At 43.4% G+C, this 12,664-nt stretch overlaps 1 protein-coding gene across 4 annotated transcripts in view; it reads left to right on the top strand.

The window, feature by feature from the left end:
- The window catches only part of MGAT5 (alpha-1,6-mannosylglycoprotein 6-beta-N-acetylglucosaminyltransferase), a 338,680-nt gene that overhangs the window by 39,532 nt on the left and 286,484 nt on the right, over positions 1-12,664 (top strand). For all 4 annotated transcript variants that reach the window (XM_040474902.1, XM_040474901.1, XM_040474903.1 and 1 more), the window contains exon 2: positions 8,449-8,498. The gene's annotated coding sequence lies outside the window, so the exon portion shown is untranslated. The remainder of the gene's footprint in view (positions 1-8,448; positions 8,499-12,664) is intronic.

Here is a 12,664-nt window from a genome sequence, read left to right on the forward strand (position 1 = left end):
TGGGCCTTACTGATATGACTGAGGAGAGAGAGGAACATTTATCCAGGATCAGATGATTTTCATAGGCTCTAAGAGAGGAATGTGTTAGTTTATCTCCCTTTCATTCCACAGGAAAGAATTGATTTGCATTTTTATTAGAAAACTCTCCACCTGGATTTCTTTTCCTAGCTCTACAGAGTTCCCATTCATTACTTTCTCATCGTGGTGAGAGAGGCCCAGGTGTGATCTGGAGTCTGGGACTGATAAGGGCAATTACCTGAAGGAGTTGGCATTGAAGGTGGCACGTGGACTTGGGTCCACCACTTTATAACCCATGTTGGCAGCCATGGAGACTGACTTGTCTTGGGCATATTGTGCAGATAGGAGGGAGCATGGGAGAGGAAAGCAATGAAGAACTGACCAAGGGAAGAGCTGCTATGCTCAGTGCACTTGGAGGTTGTAATCCTCAAAGGTCAGGTCAGTGACCTTGATGTTTAAGACTCTGTGTGCTGTACCCCAGTCTTTCTAATCTAATAGTAACCAACAGTATGTTCTAGGATCTTGGCCTAGATGGGAGCTGTACCCAGAGTCTCTCAAGTTTTTAATTCCTGGAAATCTTTGAAGTAACTCCTTCTAGGTCAGATGTCACCACAGGGACAGAGGCTCACTTTTCTAACCTTCTGTCAGACTTTGATTGTCACCAAAGGCTTGTCTCATTGCTAATTATCCAACTTTTAGTGAAGCAGTTGGGTGAGAGTGATTTGAGAAGTGGTGTCCTTGCATTGATTTCTTTAATCATTAGAAACAAGAGACCAAATTTGGGGATTTTGTCTTGCCAAGGAGGAATAGGGGAGATTAACTTCTTGAGTGTTTCAGTGAGGGTATGCCTCAGGGACGCCCTTGTGCATGTGGCTGTGGTTGCTGCTGAGTCTTTCCTGACCTACAGTTGGTTAGCATGGTTATTCTCAAATGGAAGAGTTTATGATGATTGTTTGTTCTCATTTCTCTTCTCCGAGGCCTGTTCTTTATTTCTAAGTCTACAAATGACTTAACTTGTCATGGAATGTTATTCCTTAAAGGATGAGCTCCAAAGACCCATAGGTATGGCCACAGTTGGTCTGATGGTGGCCTTGATGAGTTCTATGGCAAACAGACTCAGTCCTCCTGCACACTGTTGGTAGGATATTAAATGAGAGCATGCCTTCTTAGAATATCTCTGCACCAGTACCACCCAGTAGTACTTTCTGCCATGACGGAGATGTTGTGTAGCTGAACTGTCCAATATGATAGCCACTAGCCACATGTGGACATTGGACCTTTGAAATGTGGCTGGTGTGTCTGAGGAACTGCATTTTAAATTTTATTTTGTTGTGATTGAATTGAGCCACATGTAGTAAGTGGCTACCATACTGGACAGGACTGCTTGAGACCATGACCAGAGATGACCGATCCCTGTGTTAGGACTTGGATATAGGTCTCAGTTGGGCAGGCTTGTCTGTGCAGGGAGGGTTAAGACACTGCATAGTCTAGTGGACATTAGTCTAATAGCACAGAATCGTGACATTGTATTTAAATGTTGAGATGCAAACAATACTTAGGTCAGTTGGAGCTAGAGTAGGCAGGGAAGTTTCTTAGAGGAAGATGGCATGTCTGTAGTTTTCAGGTCTTCTGGAATAATGTCTAGGCAGCCATAAGTGTTCTATTTACTCATGCTCTGGGGAAGTGGTGTGGAATGGAAGACTCCAGGCTTGGGAGCTTGACAGATCTGTATGAAGATAGTGGTCACTTAAGCAAGCTAGGTAGCTTTCTGAGCTTCAGTTTCTTCATCTACAAACTGTGTATAATTGTACCTCAAAGAGCTGTGGTTACGTTAACTTATACAAGGTACCTGGTGTCTTGGTACGTAGCAGGTTCTCAGTTAATGTAGACATTATCCTAGAAAATAGGAGTAGCATGTTATGTGCATATTGAAGCTGCATGTTGAGCCTGAGTTTATGCTCCTTTTTATCCTCTGTAGAAGGCGACCTGCCTATTCAATACCTATTGAGCTAGGAGTCCTGAGACTGTTGTAGAGAGTCTAGAAAACACAAGGATGGGAAGAGACTAGTAATACACAGAGGGACCCTTGGAAAATTGAGAATTGTAGTGATAAATCAATTCATCTCTGGGGTCAGTGGTAAGGGCACAGGTTTATTGGTGCATATTGCAGTCTTCAGAACTCTGGCCTTTATTTTCCTCCCCTTCTGGAGGAGTAGTCAGTGGAGTTTATAGCTTAAACACTCTGGGTTTCTGGGCATTTATTTGCATGGCACCTTAAACACATCCTGGAGACAATTCCATTATCATTTCCTTATCTGCATTCTGTGTTTACTTGAACATGAGGTTGATTTAGTATCTTACAAGAACTGAACACTGTCTTGCAGACATCATTAATCTAACCTTTCTTATCCAGCATAAGTGTGAAATTAATCAAAAAGGAAAGGGAAACTAATAATATGCTGGTATTCACAATTCATCAGGAGACCTCACAACAAGTATGAAATTAACTTCTCCAAATTAATACACATATCAACAAATTAAAGGTAGGGAAAAGGATTATTTATTATTTAGGAAATGCTCCTTAATGCTTCCTGCTTTGATAATTAGTTAGATGATGGGTGTTGTCTGGTGATAGCTGTTGAGTATTGTGAGGTTACCTTAGGACCACAGAATGCATTAAATCACCTCCCCCAGCCCCCATATTTCACTTAAATAAATGAGATACAGCTGGATGGCTAACGTGTACTTGTTTGATGTCAATTGGAAAAGGTGTGCCCAAACACTTGGAGTTTTGATTTCTATTTACAATAAGCTAAATTTGATCCTGGGTTCTGTGTTTCCTTGTTATGACATGTGGTATGATCACTTTCAAAGGATACATTATTGTGAACACATTATGGGAAAGAATGGAGTGTTATAATTATAACTCTCTATTACAGCTTTTGCTGAGGTTGATAAAGGACAAGCTTTTGTTACTGAATTGTTCCTGTAATTACAGCAGAAATAACAGGCAGCAGTCACCTTCCATTAGGGGTGGGCAAGAAGGATCCTTACTATTTAAGTGATCACATAAGGTGCTGAATGAATCATCATCAGCCTCATCATGAAGAATTAAAAATAAACGGAACAGCTGACATCATCCTATAGCAGGTTTTATGGATCCGAGAAATGCCAGATAGTTGAAGGAAAAGAGCTGTATGTTCTGATGCCCCAGCCCATGTGTTAATAGCCTATTGGAAGTGGTTCTTTTTTTTTTTTTTTAATTTTTTTTTAACGTTTTATTTATTTTTGAGACAGGGAGAGACAGAGCATGAACAGGGGAGGGTCAGAGAGAGGGAGACACAGAATCCGAAACAGGCTCCAGGCTCTGAGCCGTCAGCACAGAGCCCGACGCGGGGCTCAAACTCACGGACTATGAGATCGTGACCTGAGCCGAAGTCGGCCGCTTAACCGACTGAGCCACCCAGGCGCCCCAGTGGTTCTTAAACTTGAGCCAGCATCCGACTCTCCTGGGCCCCAGCCTAGTGTCTCTAATTCAGTAGGGGTGTGGTGAGGTCTGAGATTTTGCATTGCTAGCTTCACAGATGATGTTGATATTGTTGATTTGAGACTGCGTGTTGAGAACCTTTGGGCCAAAGGACAGAAACCGGTGTAATTTGGGGAAGGTTCAAGCAACTGAATTCCAAGATTAATTCCTTAGTGCCTGTTAAAATAATCTTGATGAAAATACTAATCACTCTTGGGGATGGTGTGCAAGCTTTGTCAAGGGATTCTGCTCTTCCTGACGTTGTGAGTGAACCATAAAAAACAGGGGCAAACCTAGATAAATTGTGTCCCTGGCTCTCCCAGCCCACTGTCCTCGTGTCTTGGTAAAATCTTGGATAAATGTGTTTTTTTTAACATTATTTTATTAAAAAATTTTTTTAATGTTTATTTCTGAGAGAGAGAGAGAGAAACAGAATCCGAAGCAGGCTCTGCACTGTCAGCTCGGAGCTGGACACAGGGCTCAAACTCACAAACCATGAGATCATGACCTGAGCAGAAGTTGGATGCTTAACCAGCTAAGCCACCCGCGTGCCCCTGAATCTTGGATAAACTTTGATGGATACAAATACCTCTAGAATTCAAGTTACCTATGAAATCTCAAGTTGCAAGGTTTGAATTTTTTTTACTTGTCCATCAAACACATTTTACCTGGGGACCATCTGGAGGAGAACAGTCATTTTAACTAAGGGTATTGCAAGTCCCCGGTCACTGAATCATTGTTACTGTCACACCTGCCGTGCAAAATAGCTGTTAGCAAAATGAAAATCTGATGTAACCAGCATTACGAGAGGCTGTGGTTCCAGGCTTCTGACTGGTTCTAGAGCTGCCTTTTTTTATCCTATGAATGATCGTTCAGCAGTAGCAGCCACAGCGGTAAGAATCCCTAATATTTGTGGAGGGTTCCCTGTCTGAGGTGGTAGCTGTGGTTCTGGCTGTGTTGTGTTAGCTCAGATGAATCCCACTGCCGTTCTGTGAATGAGACATCATGATCACCTCTGTTCAGACACAAGAAGATGGAGACTGAGAGAGCCACTTGGTGGTCCTCACACAGCTTGTGAGCATTGGACTTCTCTCTTTGAGTCCAGGCAGCATGAGCAATGTGGGGCAGATTTAGATTGGACTGTATTTGGGGGGAAAGTTTCAGTGGCATTGTGATGAGAGGCCTCCCTGAAATGGAAAGGTGCTAGAAAGTTTTGAAGTATGTTGCAACCAAAAGTATTTAAGGTTAAGTTGTGTAAGTTCTGATGTCAAGGATCGCTTTAGATCTTTCTAACTGTGCAAAATTTCACTTTGTGGTGAATTTAGCTGCCCTGCCCCACAAAAGATGAAAGCCATTTGAAGCCAGCATTGCCATTGTGGTTTTGTTTTGTTTTGTTTTGTTTTGTTGCTATGTGACTATCTGATATTATCTGATATTTGATCAGGAAGATTGAATGATAAAAGCTTATAAACATGCTTAGGATTCTCTCGTGGGTACCAGTAAGTACATCTTATCATTTGAAATGATTTCTGTGGGCATGAAGATACTTTGGACAGAGCCATACGCTCCCTTCAACTATTTTCTCACATGAATACACGTATGGAACAGCGGTGGTGCTGTCCGTGAGCTTATTAACCTCCAGGAAAGGAGACAGGGAAAGAAAGACTGTTTTGAGCTATGTCCACGGTTGTTTGGCATCATGATTCTGAGACCTGGAGAGACATGGTTCATAGGGAATAAGACCGTGAAAAACTTGAGTGTAAACTTGAGAAGGGGATCAACCCAGAAGATTCTGGTGCAGAAGGACATGAGGGGCGAGGAGGTGTGAGACCCCTAGGTCTGGAATTGGCCACCATCGTCATGTGTTACTGGATCCAAAGGAGGTTCTGTGGTGGTGATTCTCAAACATGCAAGGGAAGGGGGTGGGAGGCAAGAAACTCCAGGGCAGATTCCTTATAGAATACCACCCTAGAGTGCAGAGCTGGTCAAGTAGGGCATTTTGCTACCCATTTGTAATCTCTTTTATCCAAAATAACAAATCATGGGGTTAAATGTTGGTTGAAAATGGGATTCCAGCTTTTCCTGGCTACTTTTTCACTGACTTTGTCTCCTGTGTTCACCACCTTTTTCTTTTTAGATTGAATTGAATTCCCATGATGCTTTACAAATGCTCTCCTAATTTAGGTGTAATTAAGAAAGGGAGGAAAATCAAAGCGTGAGCCCAAGAAGAGAGTGAGGGAGCCTATTAATGCCCAGAAAACAAACGTGTGGGTGAAATCTTGATGAAGCTGTAAAGTGCTGCTGTTCTGAAAATGTGGAAGGAGAGGGGTGCCTGGGTGGCTCAATGGGTTAAGCATCAGACACTTGGTTTCAGCTCAGGTCATGATCTCATGGTTTGTGAGTTTGAACCCTGCATCAGGCTCTGTGCTGACAGTGCAGAGCCTGCTTGGGATTCTCTCTCCTTCTCTCTCTGCCTCCCCACTGCCCATTCTGTCTCTCTTTCTCAAAGTAAATAAATAAACTAAAAAACAAAATGAGGAAGGAGAAAGGACTTCCTTCCATGTTTTCTTGATCTAGAGACCTAACTAGAAGTGACTATAAGTTCTCATTAATGTTTTACTTATTTAGCTCCTCAGCAAATGATAATTTAAGATGAGTTGAACATGAAAGTTTGCTGAGGATAGGAATGAATGGCCCTTTGGTTTCATAGTGACCATGAATTTTGCTAATGATAGAGCCAAGGGTAATGCACTCGTTTTCATAGGACTTGAGGAATAGCTTGTCTGATGCTTAAGGGGAAATCAAGGTTGAGTTTTTAGTTAATGTATTATCAAAGAAAAATTCAGATTTGAGAGCATTGAACTTTTTGTGGGGGGAGGAGGCACATCATGCACATTTAAAAAATCATACAGTCTTAACTGCTCGATCCCAGCCCTCACTAGGAAAATTGCCCTGTAATGCACCAGTTGAGATGTTGATGAAAACAGACAGAAAAGAGCAAAAACACAGAAAGTAGGCCTTTATCATTTAGGCCTAAGGCACATGGATATTCATTTTGCTAGCTTATGCCACTACACATGATGGAAGGGGTTTTGGTATTGACCAAAATGCTCAGGATTGTTTTCTTAAAATACATCTTGATGACTGGACTTGGTGGAATTAGCAGCTTCTTTGGTTTCACAGTATTGCATCCCTATAAACTGTTCTTTCACCTCAGAGCTGTGTCCAAATGGAGACTGATATAAAAAGGGGGCCACACGATCACTGACATTGACGGAGTGCTTTCTAACCTTCCATCCTTCCTTTTTTTTTTTTTTAAATGAAGTCCACTTAAAAAATTTTTTTAATGTTTATTTGAGAGAGTGCATGCAAGTGGGGGAGGGGCAGAGAGAGCGAGAGAAGACAGGATCTGAAGCAGGCTTTCTGCTCTCAGCACAGAGATGTGGGGCTCGAACTCCTAACCATGAGATTATGACTTGAGCCGAAGTCGGCTGCTTAACCAACTGAGCCACCCAGGTGCCCTTGACCTTCTGTCCTTCTTCAGTAAACATTTCTGAGGTAGGACTGATGGCTGGAGTTGGTGGTTTGGAATGACCGCTGGTCGAGCCTCTTCCAAGTGCCCTGGCACACAGCTGTCTGGTATTGCTCAGAGATCATTGACACACAGGTGTTAATGCTGCAAGGGGTAATTAGTTGTATGCTGTAGACCATATAACAATTTTGATGTAAAAGATTTTGATTTAAAAAATAACCAAACTCAGGGGCGCCTGGGTGGCTCACTTGGTTAAGCATCTGACTCTGCGTTTCGGCTCAGGTCATGGTCTCACTGTTCGTGAGTTCAAGCCCCCTCCATTGGGTTCTGCATTGTCAGTGCGGAGCCTGCGTGGGATTCTCTCTTTCACCCTCTCTGTCTCTGGCCCTCCCCTGATTGTACTCTCTCTCTCTCTCTCAAAATAAATAAATAAACTTTAAAAAAATAGCCTAATTCAGACATTTTGTAGCAGAAAATGATGCATCATGTTCTTCCATGAAGTTCTTCAGTGGTGAAGCAGTTGGTTAGTCTTAGAATACTTCTGGGCAGTCCGCTTGAAGATGGGTCTGTGCAGCATGGTTTTTATTTTTTCCTCCCTCCTCCATTCCCCCTGTCTCCTTCCCTCCCTCACTGTTGAACTATTTCAGTTTTCTAATTCTCTGCTGACAAATTCCAGGAATATCAGAAACATGCAGTATATATCTGTTAAAGGACATGTACCCCCCCTTTTATTTTATAAAGGAATATTATAGAGGGAAAATACTAGCTTTATCAGAAGCACATAGATCTATTTCTAAAATGCTTTACACTCTTTTTTTTTTTTTTCTTCTTCTTGAAGGTGAAGTGGCTACAAGTAATCTGTTCCATTTGAATGAACAGGCATGTAATTCAATTGGGTTTATCTTCTATTGCAAACTCTTTAGTTTTTGGTAATAGAGCTATCTGTTTTTAAAAATGTGTGCATACATATATTTGGAACTGTGTGTGTATATTAATGCAGTCTAGTCCGGAAAGCATTAGAATTGGTAAAAGCTTGGGTTTAATGCCTCCCGAGATTTGGGGAAGCCCCATCATTGCCAAACATAGTCTTGCTCCTACTGAGCTAATAATGGATGATTTGGGGTCTTAACACGTGCGATCATACATTTTTTTTTTTTTTTTTAGGTGAATGCCTTTGGGTGTTGAAGTGATCGGGCTTCCCAGCTGGCTGGCTATTTTTAGGCTATCTCTTTTTGGGAGACTGTGTTGAAAGGCAACTGGGTTCCAAATTGGGAGAAATAAAGTCCATAGAAGGTCTTTGTCAACCTGTTGGCAATAGGTCAAGAAGTTAAAGAGGAGAAACTTAACAGTGTCTTTGTCTTTGTGATTTCAGGAGTGATTACTGTTCTGAAGTGAGCATTGGAGGAGGATCCATTAGGCCATGTAAGTACTAAAGTAAGCAGATATTCATGTGGCCAATTACAGACCCAGGATAGTTGCTGTTGGGAGGGAGAAGTGCAAATAGTTGAGTCAGATGTTAGCATTTGGAACTGTGAGAATATAGACACCTAGTCCCAAAGGGCTGAGAGGTGGCTTTGCTAGTGCCGCTCTAATCCTGAGGGGACATCTCTCGCTATCTGGTTAAGGCCTGGTGGAGCTTAATCTTTTGGGATAATTGGGTAAGGATATTTTAGCTGGTTAGAATTAGTCAAGTGACTAGAGCAGAAGTCCATTGATTATTTCATTCAGTCATTATCAAACACAACTTGATTTAGCTTGATCATGGCTGGTTACCCTGACATGGAATGGCTGGCTCCTTCAGAGCCAGTCATCCCAAACCTGACACAGAGGGTCATGGTGGGAATAGAAGTCAAACTGATGAATCGGACAGAATGATTCCTAAAGACTGCACAGTCTCCGAACTGTCTATATCAAGGAGCCATTGCTCAAGAAGTACATGTACTAAGTCCTCAGTTATGAACATATTTTATGGGGGAGGAAATGTGCTAAGTACTTTATTATTTGAACTGTCTGAATAGCCCGTAGCAATTAAAATCAGTGTCCAGGCCACCCTTGAGAGTTACCTTGATGAATGAGATGTTCGACTTGGGAGCAGAGTATTTGGATTTCACAGTCTGATAGGATTTGGGTGTCAAGGTTATGGGGCTAACAAAATGAAATATTAAATATACTTAATTCCTGTTTCTTTGATGTATATGGGTCTTTGAACACACTTTGTCTCTAACAACATCACAGGGGAAAAAAATACCACAGTGGGGGGAAAAAACACCCCAGCAACTCACGAGCAAACGAATGTCTGATAGGAATAAAAGCCTTAATGTTAGAGCTAGAGAATCATATGACCATGTGACTTTTATCAGAGGCTTCTCTCTAGCTGTCACCTTCAGAGTTTGTCCTGCTGGGAGGAACCAGAGAAACAAGAAGTGTCTCTTTTGGAACCTCAAAGGGATTCTGAATTTCTGAAGATGTGGAATTTTGTCTAAGATTAAATAGGCACATTTAATCCATCTCCCCCACCCCACCACGTACACACATGACTTAATTGTAATGGGACTTCATTTCAGGGGCTGGACAACTGAACAGTGTATCTTCAGGAGTCTGTTTGGAAGTGAGTTTACTGCTGACAGAGCAGTTCGTTTACTGCCCTCTGAGACTTGGCAGGCATGGCAGCTGGGGGTAGTGGCTGATGTCCTGGAGACCTGGAGCTGGGTCTGAGGTCCCTGATCCCCAGCTGCTGGGGCTTATGCTGTGGGAACGATGAAGATCTTTCTGCCTATCCTGTGCTGTGATCCCCTCCTCCCACCATCCTGTGTCTGTGTCTGCCCTTACCTCCTGCTCTCAGCTGTGCACTCTGTGGGGTTGACAGCCTTCATGGAGCAGACAGACGTGTTGGCATTGTGTGGCACCCCTGGGCTTTGTCTATCTGCCACCAAATATGTTGTCACCTTCCCTTTTGAGCCTGCCATATCTAGCTGCCTTTGAAGGAGGCCTGTTGGCTCCTTTGGGAATGACTACTGAAAGAGCAGCTGTCTGTCAGCCTCCTCCAGAGCCGTCGAATTGGGCTATTGTCAACCTGTTGTTGGAAGGCTTCCCAACACAGCAGACTTGGCTGGCATTGACATTTGTAACTGGGAAGCCATATCACAGATGAGTTTGCATTTCTTTTTTTTCTTAAAATTTATTTATTCATTTATTTAGGGAAAGAGAGCAAGCATAATCAGGAGAGGGACAGAGAGACAGGGTGAGAGAGAGAGAATCCCAAGAGGCTCTGCAGTGTAAGTGCCGAGCCTGATGTGGGCTCAAACTCACTAACTGTGAAATCATGGCCTGAGCGGAAACCAAGAGACTGACGCTTAACCGACTGAGCCACCCAGGTGCCTGAGTTTGCATTTCTTATAATCCTTTTAAGTAGCCTTCAGAATAGGAAGCAGGTGACTTTCACACACTTTGGCACCTCCCAAGAGTGTGGACATTGTTGGGTCTTCCTGAAGGCAGAGAAACAGATCACCATTCTTCCCACACCATCTCCATTCTCACTTAGGAAGTAGTTGCCCTGGCTTTATCTTTATGTTGATGCGTAACCATATGAATCAGTTTAGGTCAGGCTCTTAAGAACAAATAACTGTTTAACTCTGATTACCACAGAGCCTGTGAAAAGAGAGGAAAATAGATGTCAGATAAGGCTTTTCAGGGGTACCTGGGTGGCGCAGTCGGTTAATCGTCTGACTTCAGCTCAGGTTATGTTCTCATGGTTGGTGAGTTCGAGTCCCACATCGGGCTCACTGCTGTCAGTGCAGAGCCCGCCTGGGATCCTGTGTCTGTTCCCGGCCCCCCCCCCCCCGGCCCCATCTCTGTCCCTGCCCTGCTCACATGTTCTCTTTCTCTCTCAAAAATAAGAAAACATTAAACAACAACAACAACAAACAAACTTAAAGGCTCTTCAGATGGGCCTTGTAGATCCCATACCTGTTTTTTTTAATGCCCCAATTTTTCAAAGAACCACCTTCTAACTTTCATTTCTTAAGACCTGACCTGAAGAGAAAGATGCAGTGTTTGTGGTAAAAATAAAAACCAGAGCCACACCAGGAGATCTTGTGAACACATACAGCCAAAGAAAGTGAAGAAGGTGTGAAGTGGAATCAGAATGCCTTTTACTTACTGTGGGTCTAGTAGACTGTAAATTCCTTGAGGGCTAGGATTGGCCTTAACTGTTCTTCTCAGCACTAGTGGCTGGCACAGCTCCTGGCCCATGGCAGCACAGCGAGCTGAAAGAATGAGTCTAAAGCGGGAAAGGTTTTTGGTAGAAAAAGGTGTGTGTTTTATTATTCCGGTAGTATAGACATTGAAATATGTTCATCAAATGAAGATTATGGGATTTCAAGTTAATGATGTTTTCCTGTTGGCGTCAAAGATGAGTAATCTTGGAAGGGGTGGGGGCTTAGATGGCAGGCCTGAGATGTGATTGAAATGAAACCCCTTCTCTGCCTGTGCTCAGATTTCTTTCTGCGGTTCTCAGGACATTAGTCATGTCTTAGGAAATGTCAGTGCCTGACCTTGGCTGTGTGCTGTGCAGCCAAGTCCAGTGTGTAGGTGGCTAGCCTGCCTGCAGTGGGGTAGGAAGAGACTCTTGAGCCAGCTTGATAGTGGCCACAGGCTTTGGGAAGACTGGTACCTGAGGAATATCTGTCACCATCCTGGCCCTTTGCCTGTGGTGCACATTGGCATCTCATTCCTCTCTCTCAGAGCCCAGCGAGTGCCCCAGAGACGGTAGGACTGCATGCCGGGTAGCCCCCGCCCAGTACTGATGGACGGGCATGGTGGATGAAACCCTGCTTCTCTCCCTGCCCGAGGGAAGGGACGGATGTGGCTGTGGGGGTAGAGGATGTGTCATCGCCAGGGCACATGTGTAAGGGTAGAGCAGTTGTCTTCATAAGACATGCCTGGCTTTGACTGGACCTAATCACAATTCTTGGTCCCTGGCAAGAGCTTTCGAAACAATGTCATGTATCTTTCTTTGATTTTACCTGAAAAAAAAAAAAAAATGTTTAAATATTTCAAGTATCCAGAGAAGTGCGGAGACTTAACTAAAACACTCAGGTACCCCCTCCACCCCTTCCTCACCGTATCTGGTGGCTCCCTTTCTGATCTCCTGATGACACATGTCTTAACTGTGAAAGGTGCTTCTGTTAAAATTACCATACTTCTGTCCTTGGACACTAAAAAAAAAATTTTTTTTTAACGTTTACTTATTTTTGAGAGGGTGAGAGCGTGAGCAGAAGAGGGACAGAAAAAGAGACACAGAAACCAAAGCAGGCTCCAGGCTATGAGCTGTCACCACAGAGCTTGATGCAGAGCTCGAACTCATCAGCAGTGAGATCATGACCCGAGCTAAAGTCGGACGCTTAACCAACTGAGCCACCCGGGTACCCCAAGTCCCTGGACATTTTTAAAAATGGGGTCTGCCTGGAACCTAGACCTGTAGCAACCCCCAGCATACCCACACTCTGAGGATGGTTGGTGCTATCTGGATCTACCCTTACCTGTGGTTTCCTTTGTTCATTCTTTCCTTATGTCCTTGCTATCAATTT

This window comes from Herpailurus yagouaroundi, unplaced genomic scaffold, assembly GCF_014898765.1.
Source record: "Herpailurus yagouaroundi ecotype Mexico unplaced genomic scaffold, PumYag 140, whole genome shotgun sequence".
Lineage (NCBI taxonomy): Eukaryota > Metazoa > Chordata > Mammalia > Carnivora > Felidae > Herpailurus > Herpailurus yagouaroundi.